This window comes from Hemitrygon akajei, chromosome 6 (genome assembly GCF_048418815.1).
Source record: "Hemitrygon akajei chromosome 6, sHemAka1.3, whole genome shotgun sequence".
NCBI lineage: Eukaryota > Metazoa > Chordata > Chondrichthyes > Myliobatiformes > Dasyatidae > Hemitrygon > Hemitrygon akajei.
Window position 1 is genome coordinate 86,770,355 of NC_133129.1, and position 24,284 is coordinate 86,794,638.

The 24,284-nt window shown below is 45.6% G+C and overlaps 1 long non-coding RNA gene across 1 annotated transcript; it reads left to right on the top strand.

Annotated features, from left to right (window-relative positions):
• Window positions 1-71: 71 nt before the first annotated feature.
• On the top strand, window positions 72-23,745 carry LOC140729225 (uncharacterized). The gene is made up of 2 exons (XR_012099292.1): window positions 72-202; window positions 22,383-23,745. It is a non-coding gene; the product is annotated as an uncharacterized lncRNA (long non-coding RNA).
• Window positions 23,746-24,284: the final 539 nt, after the last annotated feature.

Sequence of the window (24,284 nt, forward strand, 5' to 3'; positions counted from 1 at the left end):
ATTTCTTCGGCAGCGGCTGTTGTTGTCTGTCACTTCTCTCGGCCGCTTTTCCTCCAGAGATGCTCGCTTTTATTTCTTGTCGAAGGAATCCGCAGAGACCGGGGTAAAGGTTCCTCCTCACGGACCGGGTCGAGCCGCTTCGGCCCGTCCGTCCTGGGCCGCCCGCGTCCTGAGGTGAATCGACGCTTTCCTGCCTTCTGTGGTGAGTGTGGAACACAGAGAGCGAGAGATGAGCGGCTGGAAGTGAACACGCTGCCTTTTATCCTTCCATCCTCCTCATTTTTATAACGGGCGGCGGTGATGGGCGAGAGAGAAAGGGGGCGGCGGTCGGGCGAGGGAGGAGGCCGTGCGGCCTGCTCCGGCGGGGAGGGGGGCAGAGGGAGAGGCCGCCGCCGCCCGCCCCCGGCGCGCTGCTTCCCCTGCCCGGCCTCTACACCTGACACTGGGCGCCTGACTTGCGTCTCCCGCCTCTGTTCCCCCTCCTCCTCCTCCTCCTCCCCCTGCTCACGGACGCAATGCGTGAGGATTGACGGAGGGAGACGGGAGAGCTGACGCACGGCAGGCCCACACAGGCCTTTGTTCCCCCTCCCCAGCCGCCTTCTCCCTCATCTTTTACATCCTCCTCCTCCATCATCATCATCGATATATTCACCTTCCGCCTTCCTCATCCGCATCCTCCTCCTTCCTCACCTGAACCATCTTCCCTTCTCCTCCCTCATCTCTAAAAATTCTCCATCATCATCTTCCTCTCCCTTATCTGCCTCACCTGTAACATCTGTTATCCTTATTCCGCATCTCTAACATCCTCCCTCCTTATCTATTTCTATTATCCATAACCCATTTCATCATCCACTTTCCTCAAACTCATCCTTCTCCTCCCTCATCTGTAACATCTTCCCTCCTCCTCCCTCACCTGTAACATCTTCCCTCCTCCTCCCTCACCTGTAACATCTTCCCTCCTCCTCCCTCACCTGTACCATCTTCCCTCCTCACCTCTAACATCCTCGATCATCCACATCATCATCTTCATCCTGCCTCATTGGTATCCCCTCCTCGTTCCATGTCTGTATCATTTCCCTTCTTCCCTGCCCACTCATTCCTCACCTGTATCAATCTTCTTCCCCCCTCGATTATCTGTATGATCTTCCTCCCTCATCTGTAACATCCTTCAACCCCTCCTATTTTTGTTGGTGAGGGGAAGAAGCACTTTATTAATCAATTACCCACCCCACCACCTTCCTGCCCCAGTATTTGGGAAATGGGTTTGCGATTGGGAGGAAGGAGATGAGTGGCAGGGAGGAGTTTTGGAGGTCGAGGCGCCAGTGGCTGAGGATGGAGAGATGTGGTGACAGCAGATGATGGAACAGGTGGACGAGAGGCAGGGCAGAAGTGTGGAATGGTAATGGGGCTGGGTAGGTAAGGTGTGGGGGGGTGTTCTTTGGCGTGACGGAAGGGGAAGGGGAAAGTGGAGGAGGATTGAGAGACAGGGTACAGGGTGAGTGAGGAAGGGATGGATGGGGAAGGGAGGTAGGCAGGGCGGTCCAGAGAGGAATGGACAGGGTAGAGTGGAAATGAGGAGGGAAGGAGGGTAAGAAGAGAGGATGGAGGAACGGGGAAGAGAGAAGGGAATGGAGGGACTGGTGACAGGGATGTGTGGGGGGGAAGGGTCAAAGAAGAGGGGGTAGGGGAGGGTTGAGGGAGAGGGGAAGGGATGAGGTGGAGGGGAGAGGAAGAGGCAAGGAGGAAGGAGTAGAAGAAAGGTCCAGGGGAGGGGAAGAATTGAGGAGGAGGTAGGGGGAGGGTCAAGGGAGAGGGGAAGGGGTGAGGAGGAGGGGAATGGGGAGGGGAAGATTCAAAGAGGAGGGGCTACAGCAAAGTTTGAGGGTAGAGGAAGGGTTGAGGGGGCGAGGGTTGAGGTGGAGGGGAAGAATTGAGGAGCAGAAGAAGGTCTGAGAGGAGGGAAGGGGTTGAGGAGGAGGGAGGGAGGGAGCTAGGGAGAGAGCAGAGCGTCTTCACTCAGTGGTCCCACCCGCAACCGTTCAGCCGGGGGATTGTGGGGGAAAGAGCCACGGGTCTCTGGCTCCCTGCTGTATCCTTAACCTGCTCTGGAGAAAGCAAATCTCCGCTTCTCTACAGCCATCCTCAGGACCCGTGATTCACCACCTCCCTTCCCGCTTCCCACCCTCCCTTGCTGCTTGTATAATCGAATCGACCTGACCTGCCAGGACGACCTCCGCCTTCTCTGAGTACTGTTTAACCCCTTGATGTCTGGAATGTGCAAGCAGTTTTGCACAATGTTGGGACTGTTATAGATAGAGAGAGATTGAAAGGGACTGTTTGTTAATCTGTGGTTCCCTATTTCAACATTAACCACTGCCTCCCGATTAATCCTGAAGCACGACAAAATCTGCATTCATAGTAACGCACACACAATGCTGGAGGAACTCAGCAGGCCAGGCACCGTTCTTATGGAAGAGTAAACAGTTAATGTTTCAGGCAGAGACTCTTCAACAGGACTGGGAAGAAAGATGAGAAGTTAGAGCAAGAAGGTGGGGGGTGGGGAGGAAGAAATATAAGGTTGTAGGTGATAGGTGAAACCGGGTGGGGGGGGGGGGGAGTGAAGTAAACAGCTGGTAAGTTGATCCCAACAGATGCCCCGTCTAGTCTGGGGTCTGCAAGAGTGTGAGAATGTACCATAGAACCATAGAACATTACAGCACAGTACAGGCCCTTCAGCCTTCCATGTTGTGCCGACCCATATAATCCTTAAAAAAGTACTAAGCCCACACTACCCCATAACCCTCCATTTTTCTTTCATCCATGTGCCTGTCCAAGAGGCTCTTAAATACCCCTCATGTTTTAGCCTCCACCACCATCCCTGGCAAGTCATTCCAGGCACTCACAACCCTCTGTGTAAAAAAACTTACCCCTGATGTCTCCCTAAACTTCCCTCCCTTAATTTTGTACATATGCCCTCTGGTGTTTGTTATTGGTGCCCTGGGAAACAGGTACTGACTATCCACCCTATCTATGTCTCTCATAATCTTGTAGACCTCTAGCAAGTTCCCTCTCATCCTTCTACGCTCCAAAGAGAAAAGTCCCAGCTCTGCTAACCTTGCTTCATATGACTTGTTCTCCAAACCAGGCAATATCCTGGTAAATCTCCTCTGCACCCTCTCCATAGCTTCCACATCCTTCCTATAATGAGGTGACCAGAATTGAACAATACTCTAAATGCGGTCTCACCAGAGATTTGTAGTGTTGCAACATGACCTCTCTACTCTTGAACTCAATACCCCTGTTAATGAAGTCTAGCATCACATAGGCCTTCTTAACTACCCTATCAACCTGCGCAGTGACCTTGAGGAATGTATGGATTTGAACCCCAAGCTCCCTTTGTTCAACCACACTCTTAAGTAACTGACCATTAATCCTGTACTCAGTTTTCTGGTTTGTCCTTCCAAAATGCCATAATGTTAAGTCCAGAATTCGATTTGCCATCAGCCAAGATCCGTGGCATTGGATTTGAAATTTCTAAGCGGTTTTTTTTCCCCTCTTCTCACCCTAGCAACTTTCTGGGTGAGAGAGTCTCAGATCATCCACAGCCTTTCTAAAGAAATGCTTTGAAGGCACAAGAGGGACAACTTAGAAATGATATAGAATATAGAAATGATAATAAGGTGGGTGAGTGGTTATACCCCCTTCTCCTTGCTGTGATCGGGCAGGAGGTGCAGAAGCCTGAGGTCCCACACCAGCAGGTTCAGGAACAGCTACTTCCTACCACAGAACCCTAACCCTACCTCAGCAACAGAACACTCCAGGCCACCTCTTGCACAACTACGGATTTGCCCTGTTTTGCTCTTCACAATCTTATATAATTTACACCCAGTGGGTCACTTTATTAGGGTGACAAGGTGGAGATACGTCTCTACCAATGGAGGTGTAAGGTGCTTTGCTAGCCCGCAGGTTGCCCTTGTGCAAGGTGTAGTGCCCCCCCCCCCCCCACCGCCGATCAAGGTCCCATGAAGCCACAGGAGCAGGTGGTGGGCACTCGTATGAGCATCTGGTGCAAGTCACAACAACTGGTTATGTGACCACTGACATCAGGCATACAATCTCTGAAGAGTATTGATAATGGCTGGGGTCACTTGACTTGTAAAGACACTGCCCAGAAGAAGGCAATGTCAAGCCACTTGTGTAGAAAAATTTGCCAAGAACAATCATGGTCATGGAAAGACCCTGATCACCCATGACATACGACATGGCATGCAATGATGATGCTAATGATGATAATGTTCTAATATGGAGACCCAAACTAAGCACAGTGCCCAGGTATGATCCAATCAAGGATCACAATGGCTACCAGAACCTTGGATAGTTTATGTCTGTATTAGTGTCGTAGTCATACAGCACAGAAACAGGCTTTGCGTACCTCCACCTCCATGTTGACTTTGCAGTCTCCACCCTCACTAGTCCCATGTACCTGCTCTATAGCCCAAATTCTGGTGATTTAAGTGCTCATCCAGATTTGCTTTAAATGCTGTCAGAGTTTCTGCCTCCCTTACCCCCACTGTTTCAGATTCCACATATCCCCTGTGAGAATAAAGATCTCTTCCTCAGATCCCGTCTAAACCACTTACTCCCAATCTTAAACCTCTGGCCTCTGGTCTTGGATACCACTGCCACGGAGAAAAGCTCCCGATAATCTACAGCACTTTGCCTCTTCTGATTTTCTACATGTCTATTAGGTCTATCCTCAAACACCTCCACTCCATGGAAAACAGACCTGGCCTTACCCAGTCTCTTCCCAAAAATGATCGGTTAACTATGAAAATGCTGGAAGAACTCAGCGGGTAAGGCAGCATTTGTGGAAGGAAATGGGTTGAGGGGGCAAGATTGTCTTTCTGGTGTCAGAATCAGAAACAACATCAGAATCAGGTTTATTATCACTGGCATTTGTTGTGAGATTTGTTTACTTAGCAGTAGCAGTCCAATGCAGTACATAATATAGAAGAAAAATAATAAAATAATAATAAAAAAGTAAATCAATTACAATATATGTATATTGAATAGATTAAAAATCATGCAAAAAACAGAAATAATATATATTTAAAAAGTGAAGTAGTGTTCAAGACTTCGATGTCCATTTAGGAATTGGATGGCAGAGGGGAAGGAGCTGTTCCTGAATCACTGAGTGTGTGCCTTCAGGCTTCTGTACCTCCTCCCTGATGGTAACAGTGAGAAAAGGGCATGTCCTGGGTGCTGGAAGTCCTTAATAATGGACCTGCCTTTCTGAGACACCGCTCCTCGAAGATGTCCTGGGCACTTTGTAGGCTAGTACCCAAGATGGAGCTGACTAAATTTACAACCCTCTGCAGCTTCTTTTGGTCCTGTGCAGTAGCCCCCCTCCCGCACCAGTCAGTGATGCAGCCTGTCAGAATGCTCTCCACAATAAAAGTTTTTGAATGTACTTGTTGACACACCAAATATCTTCAAACTCCTAATGAAGTATAGTCGCTGTCTTGCCATCTTTATAACTGCATTGATATGTTGGGACCAGGTTAGATCCTCAGAGATCTTGACACCCAGGAACTTGAAACTGCTCACTCTCTCCACTTCTGATCGCTCTACGAGGATTGGTATGTGTTCCTTCATCTTAACCTTCTGGAAGTCTTATTCTTCATTTTACTGATGTTGAATGCCAGGTTGTTGCTGTGACACCACTCCACTACCTACATAGATACATAGAAAACCTACAGCACAATACAGGCCCATCAGCCCACAAAGGTGTGCCGAATGTGTCCTTACCTTAGAACTACCTAGGCTTACCCATAGCCCTCTATTTTTCTAAGCTCTGTGTATCCATCCAGGAGTCCAGCAGCCCATTCTACGCACTCACCGCTCTCTGCGTAAAAAAACTTACCCCTGACATCTCCTCTGTACCTAATTCCAAGCACCTTAAAATGATGCTCTCTCGTGCTAGCCATTTCAGCCCTGGGAAAAAACCTCTGACTATCCACACGATCAATGCCTCTCATCTTATACACCTCTATCAGGTCACCTCTCATCCTCTGTTGCTCCAAGGAGAAAAGGCCAAGTTCACTCAACCTATTCTCATAAGGCATGCTCCCCAATCCAGGCAACATCCTTGTAAATCTCTCCTGCACCCTTTCTATGGCTTCCACATCCTTCCTGTAGTGAGGTGACCAGAATTGAGCACAGTACTCCAAAAGTGGGGTCTGACCAGGGTCCTATATCGCTGCAACATTACTCCTCAACTCCTAAAGTCAATCCCACGATTGATGAAGGCCAATGCATTGTATGTCTTCTTAATTACAGAGTCAACCTGCATAGCAGCTTTGAGTGCCCTATGGACTCAGACCCCAAGATCCCTCTGATCCTTAGTTGGCATATTTCACTCCTGTGTGCCCTCTCATCACAATCTGAGATTCTATTGACATTGGTTGTATCATCAGCAAATTTATAGATGGTATTTGAGCTATGCCTAGTCACTCACTCATGGGTATATAGAGAGTATATAGAAGTGCACCAGTGTTGATTGTCATCGAGGAGATGTTATCACCAATCTGCACTGATTGTGGTCTTAAGGTTAGGAAGGTTGAGGATCCAATTGCAGAGGGAGGTAAGGAAGTCCAGGTTCTGCAACTACTCAATCAGGATTGTGGGAATGATGGTATTAAATGCTGAGCTATAATCAATGAACGGCATCCTGACGTAGGTGTTTGTGTTGTCCAGGTGGTCGAAAGCCATGTGGAGAGCCTTTGCATCCACCATTGACCTACCTCTCAAAGCACTTCATCACTGTAGATGTGAGTGCTACTGGGCGATAGTCATAGTCAGAACTTGGGGCTAAGCAGGTGCTACACCTTGCCCAAGGGTGAGCTGCAGGCTAGCGGAGGGAAGGAGTACCTTGCACCTCCTTTGGTGGAGACACATCTGCACCCTGCCACCCATTGTATTAGAACACAGAACATAAGCTGTACATCACAGGACAGGACCTTTGGACCATGATATTGTGCCAAAATAATTAAACCAAATGACTCCCAATTAAGCATCCCTGTTCCCTGTTCATTGACCATATCCCTCCCTTCTCTGCACAACCACATGCCTAAAATGCTCCTTTACTGTTTGCTTCTACCACCACCCACAACTCTCCATGTAAAAATAAACTTACCCTGTACATTTCTTTTGTACTTTCCCCCTTCACAGCTTAAATACATGCCTCTGCTACTATACATTTCAAATCCAGGGGAAATGATCTTGATGACCATTTGTGCTTGCAAAGTTTTTATATCAAATCTCCCCTTGGCCTATGCCACTCTAGGGAAAACGGTCCCAGCTCGTCCAACCTCTCCTCATAGCACATGTCCCCCAAGCCAAGCAGCAGCATAATAGGGTCAGAGAAAACTTCACAGAAACAGGACCTTCGGCGCATCTAGTCGAACCAAGAGATTCTGCAGATGCTGGAAATCCAGAGTAACACACACAAAATGCTGGAGGAACAGGTCAGGCAGCAAATATGGAAAGTAATAAACAGTTGGCATTTTGGGCCAAGACCCTTCTTCATAGTAAATGGTCTCTGGTGCTCTCTATATCCTTACTGTAATGAAGTGACTAGATTTGAACAAAATACTCTATATGTAGCCTATCTGGATAATTATAAAGCTGGTAGTATAACTTTCTGGCTCTTGAACTCAGTGCCATTATATGTCCTTTTCACTGACCTGTCGTGTGAACCATTGCTTGTGGCTAGTGAGCAAGAGATTTGAAAAGTGAGCAGGGCTGGTCAGGACATTCAGTGGGCTCAAGATCATTGGGCAATTAGGCAATTGTCAAGAGCCAGTAAAAAGAAGTTAGGTTTAAGTGGAGTGGTCATTGTTGGAATGGGACAATGTTGGAGTGGGGAGCTTGAGGCTTCGGCTCAAGAGGCTTCAGTGAGAGGAGGCAGAGGCTAAGGTGAGTTTTTGGAAGTTTCTTTCTTATTGCAGAATTAAAGCAGTGAGAATGACAGTTAATGCTCCTCTTGTAGGGTGTGAGAAGACAGGGAGATCTTCAGTGCCTCATAACTACTCCTGTAGGAAGTGCATCCAGCTGCAGCTTCTTACAGACTTTGATAGGGAGCTGGAGTTGGATCATTGGGAAAGCTGAGGGGTTGATTATCAGGTGATACAGGGAGGTATCTACACCTAAGTTGCAGGACACAGGCAACTGGGTTACCATCAGAAGAGGAAAAGAGGATAAGTGGAGTATCCTTGTGCTATTCCTCATGAACAAGTGTACTGCTTTGGATACTGTTGGGGAACCTATGACCTATCACAGAAGCCTCTTGACCGAAAGCTTTATGCTCCCCAATCTAACCCTGTCACATTCCACCAATGACTGCTCTCACAATGGGCGACTGCTATTTCAGTCAGGTGTCTGGCACTGAGTCTGTCTCTGTAAGTCAGAAGGGAAAGACAGAGGGATGGGGGGAGGGGAGAAGAGGAAAGCTGTAGTGTTCATTGGTTAGGAAAACAGAAAGGAAGTTCTGTGGAAGAGAACAAGATTCCCAGATGGTATGTTGTCTCCCAGGTGCCAGGGTCAGGGACATCTCAGATCGAGTCCATAGCATTTTTAAGGGAGAGGGTGAGCAGCCAGAGATGGTGGGTCATTTTGGTACTAAAGCCATAGGTAAGAAAGGTGACAAGGTCTTGCAAAGTGTGTTCAGGGAGTTGGGTGCTAAGGACCTCCAGAGATCTGATCTTAGGATTGCTACCTGTACCATGTACTATTGAGACCAGACATTGCAAGATCATGCAGTTTAACACGTGACTAAGGAATTGGTATGGGGGTAGGGCGACAGATTTTAGGATCATTGGGCTGTCTTACAAGGAAGGTAGGATCTGTATAAATGATAATCAGGATAGTTTGCACTTGAACTGGAGGGGGACGAACATCCTAGTGGGAAGGTTTGGTAGAGCTGAAGGTAGGGGGATGGGGGGGGGGGGTGGTGTTAAACTAGAGTTTCAGGAGGATGGGAACCAGAATGCCAGGGCAGATAATGGAGTGATTGTGGGGAAAAATGTTAAGCCTACATAACAGACAGGAAGCAAAAGCTTGAGCATAGTGAGAAGAATCTTGAACTGTGGATACTTCAAGGAGTATCGTAGGAAAGGCAGATGAGCTCGGGGCAGTGCTCATACAGGACAGACTGGGGAGTTCTTCTACTGAGGTACTATGAATGGAACTGAGGGATGACCATGTTAATGAGGTTATATTGTGGACCACCCAATAGTCAGTGGGATTTAGAGGAGCAAACTGGTGGAGCAGACAGTTGCAAGAAAAATAAAGTTGTGCTAGGAGGTGATTTTAATTTGCCACATATTGACTGGGATTCCCATACTGTAAAAGGACTGGATGGGATAGAGTTGTCGTGTGTTCAGGGAAGGTTCCTTCATCAATATATGGTTAAAAGGAAGAAGGTACATTGCAGGTATAGGCAGCAAGGAGCTCATGAGGTGCTTGAGGTTTTCAGAGAAGTTTGTATAGTTGCATCAATAGGAGGGTATGGAGGGCTATGGTCTGGGTGTGGGTAAATGGAACCTGGCAGAATAACAGTTTGGCATAGACTAGATGGGCCGAAGACCCTGTTTTTGTGCTGTGGTGCTCTGTCACTGTGTTTTCACCAGTGGCAGATTGTTGAATGAGGTGAACACAGTTACAGGATGAGGGAATGCTCATTCGAGGTACGTAGAAACCTTTCCTCTCAGAGGGTGATAAATCTCTGGAATATTTGAAAGTGAGCAATTGAGGAGGATGGGGAATAACATAGAAGAGGAGTTGAGATCAGCCTAGCTGCTGTGGAATAGTGGGACAGACAATATTCTTGCTACTTTCATGTGTTCTTGTTCAAAGTTCACAGTAAATTTTATTATCAAAGTACATATATGTCACCATATACTACCCTGAGATTCATTTTTGTGGACATACTCAATAAACCCATCACATAATGACCATAACAGAATCACTGAAAGTCTGCCCAACCAGGGTGCTCAACCAGAGGGCAGAGGACACAAACTGTGCAAGTACAAGAAGAAGAAATAATAATAATATTAAATAAATAAGCAATATTATTTAATGCTTATCAAGAACGTTTGGTGAAGAGTCCTTGAACATGAGTCCATTGGTTGTGGGAACATTTCAAAGGTGGAGCCAAGTGAAATTGAGTGAAGTTATCCCATTTTGTTCAAGACCCTGTTTCTGAACCTGGTGGTGTGAGTCCTGTACCTTCTACCTTCAAGGTGTACCTTGCACATCAGAACCTCTCCTTGTTCTGGTCTGTTCTCTCCAGAGCTGAACCCTTGGATAGGTTATGTCTATGTTAAACTGTATTCAGGGCATCTCCAATCCTCTCAACCTCGCTGAGATCTAGTATTTATCCCTCAAACAATTCATGGTGCCCATTCCGCCATCTCATTTGTCCTTTCCTAGATTTCCCAATCCCTCTCTGCATTGACTACACTCCTAAGTCTCAGGATGCATTGCAAAATTCCCAGCCACAGCTCTGATCTCCCTATTCAAATCATTTGCAGGCCTTAACCCACACTTTCCTGCCACTCATCCACCTGTAAATGTGCCAATTCCAGGCTAGGCTTCTTAAATGTAAGCCAATCACAGCCAGAGAGTGAATCCCTTTGCCCAGAGAGTACGGAGAGTGTAGAGCAAGATTCCCACAAGAAACAACCAGATAATCATAAGGAAAAGATGGATAGGGTGGGTGGAAGCATGTAATCCGTCAGAGTCAGAGTGATTGAGACGTAAGGTTACACAGCATGGGAACAGGCTCTTCAACCCAACTCATCTGTGTTGACCAAGATGTCTTCCTGATCTAGTCTCATTTGCAGTTATAGAGTCGTAAGATGTTGGATTCAGACTATAAGACTTTGGAGCAGAATTAGGCCATTTGGTCCATCAAGTCTGCTCCACCATTTCATCATGGCTGATCCATTTCCCACTCAGTCCCGATCTCCTGCCTTCTCCCTGTAACCTAATCAAGAATCTATTAACAGCTTCCTTAAATATACCCAATGACTTGGCCTCCACAGCAACGAATCCTACAGATTCACCTCCCTCTGGCTAAAGAAATTCCTCCTCATCTCTATTCTAAATGGATGTCCCTCTATTCTGAGGCAGTGTTCTCTGGTCTTAGACTCCTCCACTATAGCATACATCCTCTCCATATCCACTGTATCTAGATCTTTCAACATTAATAGGTTTCAGTGAGCTCCCTGCTCATCCTTCTGAATTCCAGTGAGTACAGGCCCAGAGCCTTCAAACACCCTCATGTGACAAGCCTTTCAATCCCGGAATCATTTTTGTGACTTCCTATGAACCCCATCCAATACCAGCACATCCTTTCTTAGGTAAGGGGCCCAAAGACACTCACAATACTTAGCATTAAGATCTAAATTGTGATTTTTCTTGTAGTTTAACTTTCTTTGTGATAGCTCATTTCCGTGTAAAGGAAAACAAAATAATTGTTACTCTGGATCCGACGCAGCACACAAACAAACATAATGTGATAAGGACACGATAATAATAAAAAGACACAATAAATATAAATACATAAGATAGCTCATATGCTGTATATAGATTGATTGTATGTCCATAAAGTGATTTTAGGTACAGGAGTGTCTGTACATAAGGTGACTGACAGGAAATGATAAAGTAGTGGTGGTTAGGGGTGTGGAAGGTGGGTTTGTGAGTGGAGGTGTTGATCAGCCTTACTGCTTGGGGAAGGTAACTGTTTTTGAGTCTGGTAGTTCTGGCATGAATGCTACGTTGCCTCCTCCCTGATGGAAGTGGGACAAACAGTCCATGAGCAGGGTGGGTGGGATCCTTCATGATGTTTATCTGGATCCTTTACTGTATATCCTTGATGGTGGGAAGGCTGGTGCCACTGATGTGTCTGGAAGTTTTGATTACCCTTCCTAGTTTGTACAATCATCTGTTTGTCTGTAAATGTTCAGTGGATCTTTAGTCATTTGTAGTATGGTTGGTTCTGTATTTTTTTGTAATTCCTCTGGAGCCTGTATCATGCCATAAATCGAATTGTTTCATAGGCTGTCCTTATCAAAGGAATTTCCTTATCTGTCTAGTTTTCAGTAAAAACAGGACCACAGCTTCTTTCTTCTTTGTCTTTCCTTGTCTTTTGGCTAAGGTACCTTCTTCGTTATCGTTATTTCTTCATTATGAGCCATAACCACAACCAGAAGAACCGGAAGAAGATGATGCCAGTGAACAACGTGACCATGGACATTCTCCAGATGGTCCATGAAGCTGCCTCTATTGCTTTTTAAACACTTTCTTTTTCTTTTAACTGTGGCTCTGCCACTGTTGGAGCCTGTGATCTACAGTTTGATGGTGTGTTTTCGGGCCGATTGAGCAATTGGGTGCTTTGCTGTCTCTGAGAAGGTTCTGGGTGACGAGCAGCCTCGAGGCGAAGAAGCTTAGAGCCCATGATTGAGTCCATTTCTCACCAATCTCACCGGTTAAGGTGTCGAGGAAGACTGAAAGCATCGAGGTGAGTGTGGAGGGCGAGTGAGTGTTCAGCCTCTTGCTCGTTGCTGCTGGAGGAGCGTGCCTGCGTGTGATAGTCTCTCACTGCTCCTGAGGGCAGGCCCCTGCGTTCGAATGGTCTCTCTCTCTCCTTCGATACTGTGGGAGTATGGTGTCAGAGTTCTGGGTCTGAGGTTTAAGGATCGGGCTGTAGCTCCTTTTTCTGTTGCTAATTTGTTATGTTTGGGTGACTTTGAATCGGTGTGGCCTGCAGATAATGAACACTAAGCTGAATTAAATATGGACCCTTTCGATTTTGTGTTTCATATTGTGTCTTTGCTTGTTCTTTCTTGTTACCGTTTGCGGGATTTGTTTTTTTCTGCGCATGGGGGTGGGGTTTGATGTTTATTCTTTGAACAGGTTCCATGGTTTTTCTTTGTTTCGTGGCTGTCCATGGGGAAGACGAATATCAGAGTTGTGTACTACATGTGCACTTTGATAATAAATGTACTTAGAATCCTTTGAAGATTTACGCCTCATTCTTGACTTCTGAACAACCTTCTTGGCAGTATCATTTCTAGGTCTAACCTACAGCATGGAAACAGATCCTTCTCCCAACTGATCTGTGCTGGATCCATTTGCCCAACTGAGCTTGATCCATTTGTGGTCATAGAGTCGTACAGCACAGTAACAGGCTCTTCGGCCCATTTGATCAATGCCGACAAAGATCTACCATGATCTTATTGAGTGGGGACAAAGGGGATGAATGGTCTCACTCGCTCCTCTCTCTCATAACTCCTATAGATACAGAAGGTGTTTTAGCTACTTGTTGGATCAGGGAGGCAGCATCTGCACAGAGAGAGAGAGAGGGACGGAGACCTTTCATCATCTCAGTCAGCCAAAAACATTAAAAGCTGCTTCCTGACCTGCTGAGTATCTTCTTCACAACTCACTACGTCTTTTTTTCTCTTTTTGCACTACTTATTTAATTTAACTGTTTAAAATATATACAGAACTGTGTAAAAGTCTTGGGCACATTTATATAGCTAGGGTGCCCAAGACTTTTGCACAGTACTATAGTAATTTTATGTATTCCACTGTACTGTGGCCACAAGCAAAAATAAATTTCATGACATATGTGAGTGATGATGAACCTGATTCTGATATGGGTCTCTGTTGTGGACTGAGAACGGGAAGGGGGCAGGGAGAGGGGATCATGGTTGGGAAAAGGGGAAGGAGTAGGAAGCACCAGAGAGATATAAAACATAGAACATAGCATAGTACAGCACAGTACAGGCCCTTCGGCCCAAAATGTTGTGCCGACCCTTAAACCCAGCCTCCCATATATCCCCCCACCTTAAATTCCTCCATATACCTGTCTAGTAGACATTCTGTGATGATCAATGAACCAATTGTTTGGAATCAAATGAACCTGCCTGGTGTTTCAGAGCTGGGTGTGTCCCTGGCACTCCTCTGACACCTGTCCCATACCCCTTCCGTGGCAGTCCACCCTCACCATTCCTAGCAACATTTGCTCCCGGCAGATTTGCAAATTTGTTCTCCACTTCACGCTGACGAATACAGTACTGTGCAGAAGTCTTAGGCACCGCTAGCTATATATATGTGCCTCAGACTTCTGCACAGTGCTGTGTATATATGTACTTTCTACTGTAATTCAGTTTTTATTGTTATGTATTGCAATATATTGCTGCCACATAACAACAAATTTCATGGCATATGCTGGTGAAATTAAACCTGATTCTGATTCATGTTCTTAAGCCCGTCACTGCTACTTGGGCACGGGCTGCCAACAGCAGCTCGCAGAGTCCTCTATCCTGGGCCATCTTTCAAGTTGTTCCCTGGTGTAGCTCATCTTCCTCTCCTAGAGATGAGACCTTTGGAGCTTCTGTTGGTGTTTCTGTAGCTCTGGGTTTTTACGAGATGGAGTTGCTAGCCCCATGCCCAACCCTTCTCCTTTCGCAGCCAGGCTTGGGACCATCCAAGGTGGGGTTGCTGAATATCTAAAGCATTTCTTAATTTTATTTCTGCGTTTTTTCTTTTAGTTTTGGTTCTTATAATTTTAGATTCACATTCACATTTGTTTGTTGTCATATACGTCAGGGTGCAATGAAACTCCTCTCTGGTAGGAAGCTCACAGAGTAACCAGTGCATGTGGTGATAATAAATGCATCAGTAAGTCGATGCTGCGGTGTTTAGCTTGCAGACGTTTCCTCACCGGTCGAGGTGACATCTTCAGTGCGCAGTTGTTGCTGTTTCTCTCTGGGAGTTCTCGCGTTTATATGGTGTCCCACTCCTCCCCAATTCGTTTGCCGCGGTCCTGTTTGGCTACCCTTTTAGGTCAGTGGTCCCCAAAGACCGGGCCGCGGACTGGTACTGGGCGGCAAAGCATGTGCTACCGGGCCACGAGGAAACAATATGATTTGGCGATATGTAACGATATGAGTCAGCTGCACCTTTCCTCATTCCCTGTCACTCCCATTGTTGAACTTGAATGCACACGAGGTCATAAGTCGCCTAAACGCAGTGATACCCTAGTACCAGGTATCACTGGTTGGCCTTGGGTAACCAGCCGCTTCGCGCAGCTGGTGAGAAGTGCCCTTGCTACTGGCCTGGAGCGCGGACAGATGGGCGTCGTCTCTACACCTGTTTAGCACACCGAATGTTCGTGGGGAACCTGGTACTAAAATATTTGCAGACGACCTGATTTGGGCTCAGGGTTTCATAAGTAGCAGAGTAGCTACATCGCCGTGATCTACTGAAAGTCATCCCTCGAACCAAACCTCTGTCGGCCGATAGATCTTACCTACCTACAAGGGGGGCAGGCACGCGCCCTGTCGCACTCTTCGCTCGGTCAGTCGCGCTCTCTGGACTGTGACCACCGCGGCCCCGGCACGGAGACCTCTGGCCCTTACCTTGTCCTCTCACCCCACCCACGACCAGCCGCACCTGGCCAAGGCTATTATATATTCATACGAGGAAAATATGCGCTGTGTGTTTAATATTAAATTCGTTAGATAAACCCTTTTAGAAATGAAATTGAGTGTATTAGCCACTTATAAGTGACTTATAGTTGACTTATCACCTATATTCCGGTCGTGATTAACACCCCCCCCCCCCCCCCCGCTGTCGGCCGGTCTGCAAGAATATTGTCAATATTAAACCGGTCCGCAGTGCAAAAAAGGTTGGTGACCCCTGTTTTAGGTAACGTGGGTCTGTACAAATGCAAGCACTCCCAGAGAGAAACACCAACAACCGGGCACAGAGGATGTTACCTTGATTAGTGATGAAACACCTGCAAGCTAGTTGCCAAGCTCGGTAAATACCATAACATTAAATGCCTCAATCCGAGCTATGAATATTCACCACCATCCTAAACAACAATAAATACAGCAGCCAGTGCAAAGCAGCAGAACGTTGTAGAGACTGTAGTGTTATGTGGAGGCAGATGATTTGAGGATCCAATGAGTGAAACAGATTGCAAATGAGCATGTTAGCTATTTATTTACGAATTTACAGTGAAATACTAAACCGGGTGTCTAGCTAAACAAGTGCTCATCTAAACTACTGTTATGTTGAAAGTGTGTAAGACATTGGTGAGGCCTAATTTGGGTAACTGCGTGCAAATTACCTACCTACAGGAAATATGCAACATTATTTTGAAAGAGTACAGAGAAAATTTACAAGGATGTTGCCGGGTCTGGAGGATTAAAGTTATAAGAAAAGATTGAATAGGTTAGAACTTCATTCTTTGGAACGTAGAAGATTGAGAGATTTCATAGAGGTATACAAAATTATAAGGGTTACAGATAGGGTAAATGCAAGCAGGCTTTTTCCACTGAGGTTGGGTTAAGGGTAAGAAGTAAAATGTTTAAGGGGAACATGAGGGGAAATTTCTTTACTCAGGGGGTCGTGAGAGTGTGGAAGGAACTGCCGGTGCATGCGAGCTCAATTTCAAGGTTTAAGAGAAGTTAAGTACAGTCGGCCCTCCTTATCCGCAGATCGAGAAAACCCGGAAGTTCCCTCTCCGGCACTCGTTGTTCGAGCATGTACAGACTATTACAGTATAACAACTATTTACATAGCATTTACATTGTATTAGGTATTATAAGTAATCTAGAAATGACTTAAAAGTACAGGCAGTCCCGGGTTATGAATGAGTTCCATTCCTGAGTCCGTCTTTAAGATGGATTTGAAGTTGGAACAGGTACATCTGGTACTATTTAGCATGTTAGTCAAACGTTTTTCTTAGTATATAGTACATATTTTAGCATTCTATGCATATAAATCACTTAAGAAACATATGTATTTCAATAATTAAACCACTGCATTGCTAAGTAATAATTGTAGCTTTCATCGGGGCAGGGCCTTTCACATGCTCCATTAAAATTGTTCCGATCGTTGACCGACTGTAGCCTAACGCTTTTCCAATGACCGATGGCGTTTCACCTCTTTCCGATCGCTTTATTACTTCCATCTTATTTACAATCGTGATCGTGATTATTTTTGTGAACAGAAACACTGCGGTTTCAGAGCTGCACCGGGTCCTAATGTCCACCACACTGAGACATGTTAAATAAAGTCTGGGGTTCCGCTGGGTCCTAAAGACCACTGCACTGAAACAGGTTAAATAAGGGATTTGAGCATCCGCATTTTTTGGTATCTGTGGGGGGTCTTGGAACCAATCCCCCACGGATAAGGAGGGCCAACTGTACATGGATAATTAGGGATATGGAGGGCTATGGTCCCAGTACTGGTCGTTGGGAATTGTCAGTTTAAATGGTTCAGTAAAAATTAGATGGACCAAAGGGCTTCTTTCTGTGCTGTACTTTTGTATGACTCTGACTCTAAAACCACAATACTGAACTGTCATTCACTCATTAACTTAACAAATACTCTATTAAATCTCCTGAAGTTATAAGACTGACAAGCTTAGCATGCTACAAATGAATACTTAACTAAAGAAAGAGGGGTCCCCTCTATGTCTGCTATGCTCTATCTCAATGCTCCTTCAGCGCTGCTTGCGAGTTCAGCTTGAGTCGGCCCCTGGAGACAAAGGAAAGCGTACGAGTCTCTCGCACGTGCTATTCTTACACCCCGAGACACCCAGAACCAGAAACCGTTGCCGTGGTGTGCAAGCCTTCCAATGGGAAAGAGCGGCCACATCCTTTGAATGGCCAATCAACGACTGATGCAACAGAGGCGGCTTTCAACTGGCAAATAAGCCAACCCCCACATGACATGTAGTGCAGTCTGAGGTGATGCAAAAACTGACTATAATAGAGAAAGGTGAAGTTAAGAGTCTGAGAACATGGCAGCCCCACAAGGAAGGGGATGTGAGAGAGGTGACTGGTTCAGGAGTCTGACAGCTGTGGGGAAGAAACCATTATTGAGTCTGGTCATCCAAGCTTTCAAGTTTCTGTATCTCCTTCCAGATGATTCATTTGTTTGTTTGTTATCTGCTGTGTCAGTGTGACATGGGCGATCACGGTCTTGACCATGATTGTTTTTGGCAAATTTTTTCACAGAAGTGGTTTGTCCATTGTCTTCTTCTGGGCTGTGTCTTTACAGAATGGGTGATCCCAGCCATTATCAATACACTTCAGAGATTGTCTGCCTGGTGTCGGCGGTATCATAACCAGGACTTGTGATCTGCACCAGCTGCTCCCATGGCTTCACGTGACCCTGATTGTGGGGCTAAGCGGGTGCTACACCTTGCCCAAAGGTGACTTGCAGGCTAGCAGAGGGAAGAAGCGCCTTGCACTTCATTTGGTAGAGACGTATCTCCACCCAGCCACCTATCCGGGATGATAGAAGGGAGAAAAGGGAATGGGCAAGGTGGTGGTGGAGGAGCAGGCATCCCCAATGATACTGTTAGATCTTCCTGGAGCAAAGCAAGGTGAAGCTGGACTGTATGGAAGGGAGTGAGGAGCCTGTGACAGACAGGGCAGTGAATTCACTCTCTACGAATCCTGACAGTACAGAGCAGAGCAGCTGACATCCCAGGCTGAGATAAGACGCCTCAGGATACTTTCTGTAACACACCTGCAGATGTTTGAGAGAATCCTCATGGAAAAAAAACAAATCTTCACAGATGCTTAAGGAAGAATATGTAAATTCCATGAGAGGGACAGAGAATCATAGAGAAGTACAGCACAGAAACAGGCCATTTGGTCTGTCTAGTCCATGCCAAAGCCATTTAAACTGCCTACTCCCATCGACCTGCACAGGGGCCATAGCCCTCCATATGCTTACCATCCATGTACCTACCCACCCAAACTTCTCCAAAACATTGAAATTGAGCTCTCATTCACCACTTGTGCTGGCAGTTCATTCCACCTTCTCACAACCTTCTGAGTGAAGAAGTTTCCCCTCATGTTCTCTTTAAACTTCTCACCTGTCACCCTAACCCTTGACCTCTGGTTGTAGTCCCACCCAACTATGGTGGAAAAAGCCTGATTGCATTTACCCTATCTATACCCCTCATAATTTTGTACACCTCAATCTTCTACATTCCAAGGAATTAAGTCCTAACCTATTCAACCTTTCCTTATAACTTGGGTCCTCCAGATTGGTAACATCCTTGTAAATTTTCTCTGTACTTTTTCAACATTTTATTTACATTTTTCGTGTAGGTCGGTGACCAAAACTGCACACAAAACTCCAAATTAGGCTTCACCAATGTCTTATACAACTTCAACATAACATCCAGTCTCCTGTTCTCAATACATTGATTTATGAAGGCCTATGTGCCAAAAATTTTCTTTATGACTCTATCTGTGACGCCACTTTCAATGAATTATGGACCCGTGTTCCCAGATCCCTCTGTTCTACCTCACTCCTCAGTGCCCTACTGCTCACTGTGTAAGACCTACCCTGGCTGCAAAATCTCACACTTGTATGCATTAAATTCCATCTGCCATTTTTCAGCCCATTTTTCCAGCTGATGTAGATCCCCGTGCAACTATGATCGCCTTCTTCACTGTCCACTACAGCCTCAATCTTGGTGTCATCTGCAAATTTGCTGATCCAGTTGAGCACGTTATCTTGCAAATCGTTGATATGGATGACAAACAACAAAGGATCCAGCTCCAATCCCTGCGGCATACCACTAGTCACAGGCCTCCAGTCAGAGAGGCAACCCTCTACTACCACTCTTTGGATTCCCCCACAAAGCCAATGTCTAATCCAATTTACTATCTCATCCTGAATGCTGAGTGACTAAACTTCTTGACAAGCCTTCCATGTGGGACCTTGTCAAGTGCCTTACTAACACCCATGTAGACAATATCCACTGCCTTGTCTTCATCTACTTTCCTAGTAACTTCCTTGAAAATCTCCATAAGATTGGTTAGACATGACCTACAATGCACAAAGCCATGTTGACTATCCTTAATCAGTCTCTGTCTATCCAAATACTTATATACCTGGTCCCTTAGAATACCTTCCAATAACTTCCCCACAACTTATTTCAGACTCACTGGCCTATTCTTTCCCGGTTTCTGTTTAAAGCCTTTTTTAAACAGTGGAACAACATTGGCTATCCTCCAATCCTCTGGTAGCTGTGCTGTCACCAAGGACATCTTAAATACCTCCTCTAGGGCCACGGCAATTTCTGGACTTGCTTCCCGTCGAATCCAAGACAACACTTTGGCAGGCCCTGGGGAGTTGTCCACCCTGATTTGCCTCAGGGTAGCAAACACCTCTTCCTCTGTAATTTGTACAGGGTCCTTGAAATTGATGTCACTTTGCCTCACTTCTATAGACTCTGTGTCTGTCTCCTGAGCAAATACAGATGCAAAAAATCCAGTTAAAATCTCCCCCATCTCCTTTGGCTTCACATATATATCATCATTCTGGTCTTTCAGAGGACCAATATTATCCCTTGTAATTCTTTTGCTCTTAACATATCTGTAGAATCCCTTAGGATTCTCCTTCACCCTGTCTGCTAGAGCAACTTCATGCCTCCTTTTAACCCTCCTGATTTCTTTCTTAAATGTTCGCTTGCATTTCTTATACTCCATAAGCACCCCGTTTGTTCTTAACTCCCTATACCTGCTATGCACCTCCTTTTCTCTCTTAAACAAGGCCTCAATATCTCTTGAGGCCCTGCACCTGTTATCTTTACATATAAGCTTTGTATTCTCAAAATTTCATTTTTGAAGGCCTCCCACTTTCTAAGTATACCTTTGCCAGACAACAGCCTCTCCCAATCCATACTTGCTAGATAATTTCTGATACCATCAAAATTGGCCTTTTTCCAATTTAGAATCTCAGCCTGCGGGCCGGACCTATCTTTTTGCAAATTTACTTTGAAACTAATGGCTTTGTGGTCACTGGATACAAAGTGTTCCCCTACACAAACTTCTGTCACTTTCCCTGTCCTATTCCCTAACAGCAGATCCAGTAAGATATTGACTGCTGAAAGTAATATTAAAAAAATCTTGTCTGTGTCTGGGGCAGGGATTTGATCAGTTGACAATAGACAATAGACAATAGGTGCAGAAGTAGACCATTCGGCCCTTCGAGCCTGCACCACTATTCTGAGATCATGGCTGATCATCTACTATCAATAGCCGGTTCCTGCCTTGTCCCCAAATCCCTTGATTCCCCTATCCATAAGATACCTATCTAGCTCCTTCTTGAAAGCATCCAGAGAATTGGCCTTCACTGCCTTCCGAGGCAGTGCATTCCAGACCCCCACAACTCTCTGGGAGAAGAAGTTTTTCCTTAACTCTGACCTAAATGACCTACCCCTTATTCTCAAACTATGCCGTCTGGTACTGGACTCTCCCAGCATCTGGAACATATTTCCTGCCTCTATCTTGTCCAATCCCTTAATAATCTTATATGTTGCAATCAGATCCCCTTTCAATCTCCTTAATTCCAGCATGTACAAGCCCAGTCTCTCTAACCTCTCTGCGTAAGACAGTCCGGACATCCCAGGAATTAACCTCATGAATCTACGCTGCACTTCCTCTACAGCCAGGATGTCCTTCCTTAACCCTGGAGACCAAAACTGTACACAATACTCCAGGTGTGGTCTCACCAGGGCCCTGTACAAATGCAAAAGGATTTCCTTGCTCTTGTACTCAATTCCCTTTGTAATAAAGGCCGACATTCCATTAGCCTTCTTCACTGCCTGCTGCACTTGCTCATTCACCTTCAGTGACTGATGAACAAGGACTCCTAGATCTCTTTGTATTTCTCCCTTACCTAACTCTACAAACTCTACAAGTTGACAAGGGTTGGACAGGATGACATGGTAAAATAGCGGATTTGCGTCACGCTTTTCAGCTCCAGTGATCAGGTTTCAGTTCCCGCTGCTGTAAGGAATTTGTACGTTCTCCCTGTGACCGCGTGTGTTTCGGGTTTCCTCCCACAGTCTAAAGAAGTACCAATTAGTAAATTATAGGCATGCTTTATTGCTACCGGAAGCATGGCGACACTTTGCGGGCTGCTTCCAACACATCCTCGGACTGTGTTGGTCATTGACGAGAACGACGCACTTCATTGTATGTTTCAAAGTTCAAAGTAAGTTATATTGTCGAAGTACATATACAGTATGTCACTATATACAAACCTGAGATTCAGTTTCTGGTGGACATCCTCAACAAATTTAAGGAATAATAACTATAACAGAATCAATGAAAGACTGCCCAACTGGGATGTTCAACTAGAGTGCAGAAGACAACAAACTGTGCAAATGTAAAAAGAAGAAATAATAATAATAAATTAATAAGTAATAAATATTGAGAACATGTCCTGCTGCACCTGATGACCCTGTGATCTCTGTCTCTTGTTAGGCTGGCTTTAAAGAGAATGAACCCTCGCAAGGCGGAAGGTCCCGATGGAGTGTCTGGTAAGGCTCTGAAAACCTGTGCCAACCAACTAGCGGGAGTATTCAAGAACATTTTCAACTTCTCACTGCTACAGGCAGAAGTTCCCACTTGCTTCAAAAAGGCAACAATTATACCAGTGCCAAAGAAGAATAATGTGAGCTGCCTTAATGACTATCACCCGGTAGCACTCAAATCGACAGTGGTGAAATGCTTTGAGAGGTTGGTTATGACTAGACTGAACTCCTGCCTCGGCAAGGACCTGGACCCATTGCAAATTGCCTATCATCACAACAGGTCAATGGCAGACGCCATCTCCATGGCTTTTCACACGGCTTTAGACCACCTAGACAACACAAACACCTATGTCAGGATGCTGTTCATTGACTATAGCTCAGCATTTAATACCATAATTACCACAATCCTGATTGAGAAGTTGCAGAACCTGGGCCTCTGTACCTCCCTCAGTAATTGGATCCGCGACTTCTTAACCGGAAGACCATAATCTGTGCCGATTGGTGATAACATATACTCTTCGCTGACGATCAACATTGGTGCACCTCGGGGGTCTTCTGTAATGCCATAGGATTCTATCTTGTTAAGCAACCTCATGTGTGGCACCTTATCAAATGTAGATGTGCTCAATGGTGGGGGGGGGGGGGGGTGTGGTCTTTAACGTGATGGACTGGGCTGTCTCCACCACCTTCTGTAGGATTTTCTGTTCCAGGGTATTGGTATTTCTATACGAGGCTGTGATGCAGCCAGTCAATATACTCTGCACTACACATCTATAGAAATTCGTCAAAGTTTTAGATGCCATGCCAAATCTCCGCAAACCCCTGAGGAAGTAGAGGTATTGCCATGCTTTCTTCGTAATCGTACTTAGGTGCTGGGCCACTGAAATAGAAACAGCCATGAATTTGAAGTTCCTGACCCTCTCCATCTCTGATTCTCTGATGAGGACTGGCTTATGAACCTCCTGTTTTCTCCTCCTGTGGTCGATAATCAGCTCCTTTTTCTTGCTGACATTGAGTGAGAGGTTGTTTGCTATGAAAGCACTCAGTCAGATTTTCATTCTCCCTCCTTTCTGCTGATTCAGCTCCACCTTTGCTTCAGCCCACAACAATGGAGACATCAGCAAACTTGTTTATGGCATTGGAGCTGTGCTTAGCCACACAGTCAAAGGTGTAAAGCATGTAGAGCAAGGGGACTAAGCACACAACCTGGTGGTGCATTTCTGCTGACAGAGATTGTAGAGAAAATGTTGTTGCTAATCTGAACTGACGGTTTCAATGTACATGCGACAAATAAAGCAGATCTTTAATCTTTATCTTTTTTCAATGCTTGGCTAAGGGTGGGGCACCCAGGTTTTTGTGTTAAATAGGTCTTGCGGAAAGTGTTCTTTTATGATCCACTCAACTTTCACAAATGTGGGCTTTAGCACATCTGGGAGATTGGAATTTAGGTTCAATTTGTTCAAGTCCATAGTGTTGTCCTACTTCCTCCACGCAAAGTAGGGCAAGAGGAATGATTGGGTTTTGGGCACTTGGCTTGGGTAGGATTTTCAGTCTTGATCAATCATGACCACCCTCCTCACTGACACCACGCTGCCACTTCCCTTTGCTCTGAAGTTGCTGTATGTTAGGATTTAGTTTTCAACTTCATTCTTCCACTTTCTCCCCATAGCTGTAGATAGGTCCCAACAAAATCATTTAGAGGCTCTGGATGAACCATGAGATCCACAGTCTCTTGAGGGCCAGGTCAGTGGCATTCAGGTCTGGCGACCAAGTTAAATACAAGGGGTCCATGTACCATCCCTGGATAGCCATCTCAATTCCAGACCAAATTTGAATTACTGAAGAGTGCTCA